This window comes from Nelumbo nucifera, chromosome 2 (genome assembly GCF_055504915.1).
Source record: "Nelumbo nucifera cultivar China Antique chromosome 2, China Antique-T2T, whole genome shotgun sequence".
In the NCBI taxonomy this organism is placed as follows: domain Eukaryota; kingdom Viridiplantae; phylum Streptophyta; class Magnoliopsida; order Proteales; family Nelumbonaceae; genus Nelumbo; species Nelumbo nucifera.
Genome location: NC_142650.1, coordinates 21,463,697 through 21,476,339, shown reverse-complemented (window position 1 = coordinate 21,476,339; position 12,643 = coordinate 21,463,697).

Sequence of the window (12,643 nt, the reverse complement as noted above, 5' to 3'; positions counted from 1 at the left end):
AGAGGGACACATTTATATGTAATTCAACCGAAAATGAAAGGGCAATTTGGATATAAAGTAGGAAATAAAGGGTCTTTTAAGTCATTTTATAGATGTCTCTAGCTTGGTTGTGACGGAGACTTAGGATCGAATCGCGCCTTCGCCTTCGCTGGATAAGCTAATCACGGTGGCTGTATAACCATAACGCCCCCACGTCAGCCCTTCACGCGAACTCGCGAAGTGAGAAATGAGCGGTGGGAGAGCTTCAGCGTTCATTGATCTGCGTTGACACTTCGAAGAAGCTACCAAGACTAGTGGCACCGCCCGTTTGAGAGGGCTTTAGGCTATGTTTGGTTTGAAAGAAAATATAGGAAAAGGTAGAGAAATTTTTACGAACCTTGTTTTGTTTTTTCTGTCTTTTCTTTCTTTTCCCTACCTTTTTCTTCAAACCAAATATAGTCTTAGCGTTAGATTGGGTGCTTCTGAGAAGCTAATAAAATGGCTTTTATGAAAAGTCAATTTTTCATATCATGAAAGCTTGTTTTCGACTTTTGGGATTTTCACCAAATACAGCTTTACGACTTTCTATGTGAGTGTGTGGGATCGGGCCTACTTTTGCAATGCCACCATGAAAGCCCTCCCAAATGAGTTTTAACTTCATTGGGGAGTCATTTTTTTCAGCTTAATGTTAGCATTTTTTTAGGCTTATTGGGCTTTCACTACATATAGTTTCACAACTTTCCATGTGAAGCCCACTTTGAATCGTCCCAACTTAATCCGATTTACGGGCTTATGCCTTGGGCCGTGCCAAGCTGACCCCTCAATGTATCCCAGGGGAGAGAAGCATGGCCCGACTTGACCCGCAGGGCGGCATGGCAAAGTCCGCACTTTGCACGAGCATGATCTGATTTATACCTCTAATCCGATTATCATATTTTTAGATGAGGTGTTTATGTAATCAAATTAATTTAGATTTTGATACATTATTACTATATTATCATATATAATTGTCATGTGAAAAACACGTGTATGCTTACTAGTATTTTGTAAAACCCTATCCAGAATGCCATGCAACTCACACCATATCGTATAAAAAGAGGTTTTCAAAAAGCAAAACTCTTAACCCTCATGATAAGCCTCTCTAAACAACGGATTCCACTATGATACGTAAAAGATATGATATCTAAAAAACATTGTACCAATCAACTAGTCAATGTGTTATTTATTAAAATTCATGGGTGGGTATTGATTAGAGGTGTAAAACGAGTTGTGCTGCCCTCCCCTGGGTTAACTTAGGGGATCAACCTGACACGGCCCACAGCCCAAGCCCGTGCGGGCCCGTGTCGTGCATACCGTGGACCAGGCTAGCTCGTGGGCCAAGCCTTGGGCTAGGTCGGGCCAAAGTTATTTATTTAAAAATGTTGAAAAAAAACTTAAATTTTTAATTTTATATGAATTTATGTGTGCAGTTGCTTATATATACAATAATTAAATAAATTAGTACAATAAATTGAAAACATTTGTTTATTTTATTAACATATTATATACTATATTATTATATAATTATAATTTATACAATATTATATATAAATAATATATATGGGTCATGTCGTGTGTCATGTCGAGTCGGGCCACTAGTTGGGCCGTGTTGCCATGCGGGCCACGAGCGACATGGTCCACCCGGTCGTGATGTGCCAGCCCGACTCGTGGACCTAAAACTCCAAGTCCAACACACCCACACAATCGTGTCAGGTCTAGCATGACCCACATGCCATTGTGTCAGGTCAGTCCATGCCGGGCCACAGACGGCACGACCCAATTTACACCTCTAGTTTTAATTGGTCAAAACTCTTTCCATATATTTTTCCCTTAACAAATTAATTGGAGTTGTAATCTTTGATTCAAACTCTTTCCATGCATCGTACAAGTACAAAGATGATGAATAATTGGGTTTAAAAATAACACTCGAAAGTTCCTCATTTTTCCAACAATATATCCTTAGTGTGTTTTATCTATTTCTATGTATTATATCTCGGAATCGCTCAGTGGAGACGTCTTGGTTTCAGCCAGTCTAAAACAATACAACAATGCCCTATAAGTGATTCATATGGCCATCCCCAACCATTGGCAGCCACCCAGAAGTGACCGCCGGTGGCTTGCGATGTCATCTACATTAAATGTAAAAGCTGTAACGACTAAATAATAACAGTAAAAAACAGAGCATGTAATAACTGTAAAACAGAGAGAGGTCCGGTCTAGAACAATATAACGGCGGCCTATAATTAATTTATATGACCATCCCAACCACCGGCAGCCACCCAGAAGTGATCGCCGGTGGTTGGCGATTAATAACTGTAAAAAAACATAGTATCTAATTAATAATAGTAAAAAACCCGTAAACTAACAGGATTGAGACAATCTACTAAAATCAATTCCCAGAGATTTATAAGCACTTTCAGTCGTATTTAACAGAGATTAAAAAACAAAACTACTCCCCTTACTTGTGCAATCAGTTTCTCTAAAACTAATTGGAAACTATTCTACAAAAATATAGAAATTGAAGTTATGTAAATCAGTTTCTGAACACTAACCGGATTGAATCAGGTTCTCTGAAATTACAGCAATACTTTGAATTCAAAGTTTCTTTGTAATGCAGTTTGAAGCAGCTCCTATATTGAACTATTCTCCCGTTCCCTTGACTTCTCTGAGATTGCAGGCTTAAACAAATGTTATTCCTGGCCGTTCGAATGAAGGTTAACTGAGTTTCTCTGAGTTGTATATTTCTTTCAATCTAATCGGATTGAATCACCGCTTCTCTGAAGTTGCAGCTTGAGGAACCCAATTGAATTTCTGCTTTCTCTAAACTTGCAGTCAGATTGAACTCAATATAGAATTGCACAGTTGCAGTTCGAATGATAGTATTCAAACCTGGCCTTCCAATCGACTACATGCTACAATGGAATGAGAGGTTTTGGTCTGCTGAAAAATAGGTATGTGACCTACTAACTATTAGACCTGTTCATGGGCCGGGTGGCTCGACGGGTTGGCCGGGCTCCCGGTCGGGCTTGAACAGGTATATAGGCCCATGAGCTTAACCTCGGGCCAAAAAGCCCGGCCCGCAATAAATTCGAGCCGGGCTCGGGATTTGCCAAAATAGCCCGGCCCGACCTATAATTAAACCTAAAAACCCTAGTCGAATACCCCTCTTTTGTTCACCTCTTTCCCTTATTTTTCCAGCCGAACCCTTATTCTCCACATCCTTTTTCCCTTCTTTATATTATTTTTTAATGTAAATAAGTTTTGAATTTATATTATTTTTTTAATGTAAATAAATTCTAATTTATATTGATTATTGAATAGGGAAAATTTCTAATTTTTTTTATTAGGTCGGGCTTCGGGCTTTTTATCAGGGCCTGGCTCGGGCCCAAATTGTAGGCCCGTTGGTCGGGCCGGGCTCAGGCTCGGGCCTAACATATTTCCATTAATGAAGAGTAAAAGCCCGGCCTGAGCCTGGCCCATGAATAGGTCTACTAACTATGTAACTCTCTCTACATGCAGTATTGTATGACCACGTGTGCGAATGGGGAACTAAATAAATTCTCTCGTAATTAAGTATTGTAAGGCCACGTGTCTGAAGTATTGTAACTCTCACAAATTTTGGTATTTTTTATTGCACTAATTTGCAGTTTGTTTGTTATTTTACGAGTTAGCTATTTCCTAAAGTTATCTATTCAAATTTTCACTTTCCTAATTTTTATGAAAGGATTGAGAGTGGGGGCTTCCCACTTCACATAGCATTGTGAAGGGCTCAATTATACATGTTAGTGGGTTCTATTATTGAAAAACAACCAATCAAAAGAAAAGTACTTGTCTAATTTATTTAACAGTTTGAGTACAGGTGTCTAAATAGAGCAGAACTACGTGTCTCACTAGGGGAGGCTTTAGCCTAAAATCATTCCTATATATAGTAGCAGTAATGTAGTTATTAATTAACGATATTAACAGTAATGTTTAATTAACAATAGTTATTAACATTAATGTATTTGTTAATTAACATTATTATAATATTTTTAAATAAGTAATAATATTTATTAAAAACAATATTATTTACCAGTAAATATTTATTAAAAAATAGTATTATGTAACAGTGCATCATACAGAAAATAACAATAATCATTTTTTAATTAGTAGAAAATTTTATTTAATTAAAAAATTAACAATGCATCATACAACAATTATTTCAATTCAGCATGAATAACAATTTTTATGATCAAATCATCCTTGAATGGTGAGTTAGAGGAAAATGGTCTTTTTCATTTTTCAATTATATTTTTGCTTTTTACATTTTAAGTGTGGCAGAAATCCCAATATCGAATATGATGACAAAGGGGTTTAATGGAAAAGTAAACCCTTATATCATTTGTTGAAGGATAAAATTTCAACAATATTTATAATATTACAGACTTATAAGACTTATTACTGAAAGCTTAGACATATTTTCAGAACCATTATTGAAAAGTAATAATATTTTCAGTAATTCAAATTTTTAATAAGTATATCGAATTTTTAGATTTTGATATTAGTTATAATAAATATATTCAGTAATTATTTTGATTTTTTATATTTTGGTATTTTTATTTTTATTTTCAATAATTTAATATTTCAAGACAATATTTAAAACCAATTATCATCAGAATTTTCAGAATTTAAAGCTACTAATTTCACCAATTATCAAAACTATTATAACCATTTCTCACAATAATTATTTTAATTTTTTGCTGTTTGATATTAATATTTTTTATTTTCAATAAATTCAGATTTCAAAACAATATTTAAAATCAACCTATTCTGGTTTTATTAATTGGTAATTAATCAATTATATTAATTTATGAAAATGTTAAAATTTGAAAACAATAATTACTCATGAGAATAATTAAAATAAGTAATTTCAATAACCATTAACAAATTTCAGTAATTTTCAATACTTATTTTGAAATTTCAGGTTTCAAAATAATTAGTTATCATTATTCAGTTTTTAACTTTTTCCCTGAAAAATATACAATAATTACTAACATAATAATTAACTTTTACAGTAATTACATTAATTTATAAAAAATGTGAAAATGTGAAATGTCAGACTTATTGTAGGTAATTATTTTTATAAATACTGAAAATAATTACTAACATAATATTTTAAATTAAGTAATTAATAATATTTTATTACTGAAAATAATAATACTTTCAGTAATATTATAAATTCAGACTTATTGTAACAAGTATTCAGTATTATAATATTATAATATTTAATTATTCAGTATAATGATTAATATTTATTACTGAAAATAAGTATAAAAATAAAAATTCAATAATCATTACTTATTTTAAATGTTTATAAATATTGAAATTTTGGTTATTACTATTAATGAGTGATGATTATTTATTAAGTAATGTAACTAATAGTTATTTAGTTATTAATTAATAATTGATTATTAGTTAACTTAGTTAAATACGTGAATTAATTGTTAATGTAATTAATAAATGATAATTAGCGTAATTAATTAATTAATAAACCGGTGTAGGTCGGTTTTAAATGTTATGAATTAATACAAATATTAAATGAATAAATTTGAAATATTAATTATCATTATTAATTATCGGTTGGAATTAATAAGTACCAATATTATCAGTAATTAATTATTAACAGTAAGTAATTAATTGCTGTTAATTAATAGTTAGTAATTAGCATTATGTAAATACAGTTTATAATTAATCGCTGTTAATTAATAGTTAGTAATTAGCATTAATTAATTAAGTAGCATTAATTATTATAAGAAATTATTGTCAGTATTTAAATAAATTAATGTAAATACATTAAAAATAAATTATTTATTAATTCATAATAATATAATTAACAGCAATTAATTATAAACTGTAATAACTTACATTTAACAGCATTTATTTACATAAATGTATTTATTATTTTTAATAATTATAGTATTTTAAATAATTAACAATATTTATTAAAAAGCAATATCATTTAACAGTGCATCATACAACAGTTAAGAGTAATTATTTATTAATTAACAGAAAATTGCATTTAATTATAAATAATTAACAGTAATTAAACTGTAACAAAATATTATGTGAAGAATAAAACTGATATGGGTCTTGATAATTAATTATTAATGGTATGTTAAAATTTAAATATCAGTATTTTGGTAATTATTAATGCTTTTAATGGTACATGCCCGAATACCATTGTATTAATTATTAATGCTTTTAATGCTTTTTTTTAGGAAGAGATTGAGTGTGGGAACTTCCCACTTCTCAGGTATGAAGAGTTATAGTATCACAGGTATGTGAAAGTTAAGAGAAAATAAAATCAGAGATGGCCATGTGTCTACATGGTAGTTGGCTTTGGGCTTTATTAGTCTGTAAGTGAGTGGTCTCTCTTCTTGCAAAGACAGGTGTCCGAATGTAAATAGGCCACATGTCTGATTGGGAGAGACTTTGGCCTGATTTCATTACTTTAATATATATTAGATGAATCAATGCATTTTCTACCTATGCCCAATTTCTTGATTTATGAGACATTTTCTGTTTTGATGCATTTTACTTAAACTGTGCCAAACCAAACAAATCTTTAGCTGTTGGAGTTGAATCAAAGATGTGACACCATTGATAGGAGAAATGACCACAATAAGTTCAAACAAAATTATGAGTTTAGAGAAATTTTCAAAATTAAGAGTCTAGATTGAAGATGTTGCACCAAGATGGTTTAGAGTGTCCATTAAGTTCAAACAAAATAAGCCCATTGAGGAAGACAAGGCAATGAAGTAGGTCTTAAACATGAGATTAGGCTCTAATTGGGCTTGTTTAGGGTTTGAACAACCTGAATTATTTTTTAATTAATATCACAATAAGGCTGCATTTGGCATGCTTTCAGGAAATTGATTCTAGTGGATTTTGTGATTATAAGAATTAATTTTCAGTTTGAATGTATGGGAAGTGCCACAACACCTACAACCCTTTTTGGGTCAAGAATAATAATTGATTAATTAAAGCCCATTCTTCAAACTGCGATTCTTTGAAGTAGAAATTTAATTAGACGTAGATGATATCTGGGTTCTTTTTTTTGGGGGTGGGGGCAATGATATCCAGGTTTTTTTAGGCTCTATTTGGGAAGAGTGCAGATACAAATTTCATGAACTGTGCTTTTTTGTACGTCCATTGAACATTTTTATATTTACACTATTCCCAAATGAAGATTTAATTCCATTTCTCTTATCTTCCGAAACACCTTTTCAATTGCATCAATTCATTATATTGCCTTTGCTTCAATAACCTCTCTGGCTCGTCCAAACCAGTTCTACTATAACGTCCATAAAGAAACTCCCCTTGACGATGCCAAATGACTATGCCCACACCAGAAGAATTCTTCCCCTTGGCCCCATCAACATTGGACAGGGCTGTTCACGGGTCACTTCGGTTCAGTAGCACTTGATTTTGTCAATCGAATCGAAAAAATCGGTTGAATTTGAGGCAAACCGAAATCGACCGATAAAGATAGAAAACCATTTTTAAATTTTATTTTATTTAACATCGGTTTAATCGGTTTTAGTTAAACCAAATCGAAATTAATGCTTGTAGCCTAAATTTGTACCTATATGCTCCCTACATTTCTGACGAGTTGTAGATGGCTAGTTGAGTGTTAGTCAATCCCTATATAGGTCCGACCTGTACCTATAGTTGTCTATTTGGTTTTCACTCATATGAATATATTAAACTTCTTACTTTTTTTGCGTCAGTCCCTATATTTAGCTTTTGTTAGTTAGATCATAGATGGAGATGATTAAAAATTAGTGATCGTCAATCAAAAGTAACAGAGATGAAAATTATATAAGATATATGAATTATAAAAGGCAAATATGTATACGTATGAGGGTCGATTTCACATCGGGTTACAAAAAGCATAACCACAACCGAACCGGGACATCAGGTTTTGTCATTTTTTAAATCGAGACCAACTGAACCATTTTAGAAGCTAACCATCTCGAGTTGAATCGGTCCAGTTTAATTGGTTTACAATATCTTCTGAACAGCCCTAACATTGGAGGAGTGGTGGTACACCAATGAATAGTTCGATGGAAGTGAATGCCCTAGTTGGCCAGAGTGGATTGGTTTCTTTGCACCTTCAAATGAATAAGATGATGATCAATTTGAGAGTGGGTTGTAATGATAACCGAGAGAGGGTTGAGATTAGTACCCTCCATAACTCTCTTGCATCTTGCCTTCCAATAATGTTAAAGAAAACTTGGACCCTTACTAAAGGTATTAATTGATGATACCATCTAATGGTGTTTCATCTATTTTGCTCCACCAAATAATGCTTCGCATAACAACTACCAAATTATCATAACCCATAAAAGGGATTTGAAGTATAAATTATTATACAAATGTCAATGGAAGGTGCAAACTTGTTTACATCTTCATCAATAATAAGAAGTAACATTTGAGCTCTTTCATCTCCCAAATCATTTGGTCTTTACAGAATAAGAAATAATAGATAGAAAAAATACACATATTTTTTTTTTGGATTAATTCCTCAAATTCTACCAAATCATGGTATCTTAGAAAAACAAATGTAACATTTGAGCTCTTGTATCTCTTAACAGGGATGACAGTTTTAAACTTAACCATCTCTTCCTTATTATTGGATGCAATTTAAAAAACAAGTGAAAATAAAAGCATTCACATTGTAAAATGGATTTATGATGAGAAAGGAGCATAGAGTTTTGGTTTAATAATGGACCTTTCACATTGTGAATTAATATTTTAGCACCCACAAGTCAAGTGGTGTTTAAGACAATTTAATGAAACTTTATTAAGAATGGCAAAAAGAACAAAATGTCATTTTCTTGTTACTAGTAAGTATGCACGTGCTTTGAATGTAGCAATTCTATATATAATAATAATGATAGCAATAATATATCAAAAAATTTCTATAAACTTTATGTATTTTTTGTTTTTTATTACTAATCAAATGTAGATTGCAAAGTTCAAATATGATTACATAAACACATCATTCAAATATGTGATAATCAGATGGAGCTGTGAAGTTTCAAATATCATTGATAAGCCTAACTGCTTTGCTAGACTCTTCTTTTTGTGATGTTTTATTTATTTGGTTTATCTTTTTTTTTGTTCATTTATCAAAAAAAAAATGTAAGATTTAAATAGAGGGAATTAAATGAGGTGAAAAGTAATAGTTCAATTTACATTCTTATTCATACAATATATTTAATAGCATTGTAAATATAAAATTATAGATGTGTTCAATATTTTATTTTTTTTTTATTTTTATGTGTAAAAATAAATTTGACATGTCACACTTACTTTTTTGTTTGATATTATAAATACATGATACGATACATGTGCCTAAATGATTTTTTTAAATGTATGTATTTTTTCATTTTTATATTATTATATTTTATTAATTTTTATTATTTATTTATGACATTAATTAAAGGTTAACACATTTGACCCAAAAGTTGGACTATTGATCTTTACTAAACAGCAAAATAATTTCATTTTTGGTCAGGTCTAGATTTTGTATTTCATTTTCATTATCAATAAAAATAGTTATTGTTTATTACACTTATTTTTAAATTTTATTAATAAAAATATCATAAATGTGTCTAATTTTTTCTATATTTTTGTAGTTGGTGTATTTATTTATATTTTAAAAAATCTATTACCTAACTATGGCTTCATAGTTTGATCAATTTGATTCGGACGGTTGATTTTTTAGCCACCACTTGGATAAATAATGATTTTGCTTTTTAGTCAGTTTTAAAATATATGGGTTTATATCATTAAAAATATTAACATAGATCTAATTATTAGCATTTATTAGTGAAAATAACTTAAATATAAGATTTAATAAGAGAAAATGAGAACTAATAAAGTATATGACTTAATGAGAGGAAATTAAATGAGGTGGAAAATAATAATTGAAGTTATATTTTCAACACTTACAATTATAGATGGAATAAATACATAAACATGGGCATTTTAGTAGTCATTAAAGTTATAATAAAATGACTTCTATATATTTTCTCAAACAAAGAAATAAAAGGTAGTTTTAATCCAAACAAACTTCTGCTCTACATCCTCACTTTCATATATAGTATAGATATAGATTTAATTAATCACAACAGTAGCATGGTCCTTTTCTTAATAAGCCTAAATCAGTATTGAATGTAGAGCAAATAGACAAACTAGATTGGTTGCTCGTGGTAATTAATATAATGATTTTAGATCGACAAAATAGCTGGTTAAATACATATTTAATAAAATAATATATATTAATGAAGTATAATGTTAATATTAGGAGTTGGGAAATGCTCCCAACAAAACATGTTAAATCATGCTTTCAACATGATTTACAACTTCACGTCTCAAACATGATCCAACTCGTTTCCAAAATTACTATGAAACATGTTTGGGACATGCGGTTATAGATCATGTTAGAAGCATGTAGGAACATGCTTTGTTGGGAGCATACTTGAACTCCAAAATTACACCTTCTAATGATAGCTATTGTGAGCTTCAATGATATTGTTGTTGGGGTCTTACCCCAATCGGTTGAAGTTGCCATGTCTTGCAGTTAACTAACCTCTTCGAACCACATCAACGGACCAGCACACCACACACCAAAGTTGACGGATGACCCAACAAGCAAGAACCTTGAAAGGAAGCGTGATGCATGATCTCTATTTGACTATTTCCCCAATAAGTGTTCCCTCTAAGTAACACAGAGCCATTCGAAGACCTCGGTGGGAGGTCTCATCCCTTAAGCCCCACAAGGGATGTGCTCAAGTGTGCTACAACATTCGACTATTTAAAGGCACCTTCCCTCAAGGTACACTCTCTCCAATCTATTGCTATCTAGTCTCCTTGTTTCCTCAATCCTGCTCAACTTAGACCAACTCATCTTCAACAGCCCAACCCAACCAACCTTTATATATAGCTTACTAACTTGAGCATCATAGTGCCTTCCCTGAGAACCTCATCCACGGGACCTCTAACCACACTCTGATTGCAAGTTATGCTTGATGCATAAGTCCATCTTTCCACCTCAGTTCATCCAAATTGGAAAAGATTTATCTATTGATCAACCTGGACCGACTGTTTTTAATAGCCCAGCCCAATCAACCTTTACATATATCTTACTAATTTGAGTATCAGAGTGCCTTCCTTGATAACATAATCCTTGGGACCTCTAACTACACTTTGGTTACAAGTTATGCTTGATGCATCAGTCTGTCTTTCCACCTCAGTTCATCCAAATTGGCAAGATTTATCTATTGCGTATTCAGTTCGTTTTAGACAACATCAACTGGCCTGCTACATTTAAGGAGATGTTTAGTTTGTTTTAATACATTTTCATTTGCAGTAATGCAGATGTATAGGAGTACAAATGATTTAATTACAAATTTTGATTTATTTTGCTTCAGTTTGTGCCTTATTTTGCTATAACTCAACAAAGTCAGAAGATTGGACTACGGTTGTATTGCCCACTAAATCAAAGGGGAATAATATATATATATAGAGAGAGAGAGAGAGAGATTTAAACCATATATTTTATCCATTGTTTTAAAAAGCTCTTGAGGCAATGCCAAAAGGTCTATACTATGAGGCAAGGATAGGAAAAAAGGCCTCACCTCAACAGCCTTAGACCCCACTAACATGGCTTAGGCCTTTAGTTGTTTGAGGCTTACGCCTTTAGGCCTTTGGCCTCAAAATGTTCAAGGCTTAGGCCTTAACTATTCAGCATGTTAATGTGTAATATGAAGGTGTAAAGGGGCAAACATAAATTTATACAAAAAAGCGTTGTTTTATATATGTTGGTGTAGTGAGCAAATAAATAAACATACAAATAACAAAAAATGCATATAAAATGTGTAAGAAAATAGCTTGCTTTATTCTTACCCATTTGGCCATTTATCTCATACTTAATAATCTATTTTTTCTAAAGTACATGCATCATATAGATGATCATTATTCATTAATACACATTAATGCAATAAATGAAGTAGGAATGCCTTGTTCTTAAAACAATGTTGGTTCGTATCCCTAAATTGAAAAGTTTGATTTCCATGGGTTTGTTCATATAGGAAAAATAAGAAAATAGGAAAAAAAAGTAAAAAACTACTTTGATAATATTCTAACCCAAATTATATTATGTATCTTTGGGGTATTGGTACCCCTTTTTAAGGTAATTTAAAAAAAAAATCAATAATTAAATAATATAAAACTAACATTGTACAATTGAATAAACTAAATAAAAAGGTATGCATGGTTCAAAGTGTTGATACTCAATGCATCCCTTTCAACATAACGGGGTGTATGGATACTTTGAACCATGAATCCATGTCTAATATATCATACATGCCATGTAAGATCCTAATTTTATGAGGCTTATACCTCAAAATGCCTTGAGGCTTATGTCTCGCCCATATGAGACATAATTGCCACACCTCTGCCTTTAGCCTTTTAAAACATTGATTTTATCTTTATTTAACAAAGGGATCATATAAATTTTAGGCACATGTTGCATTTTAGTTTTAGCCTTGTATAACGAGTTAGAAATAACATGTAA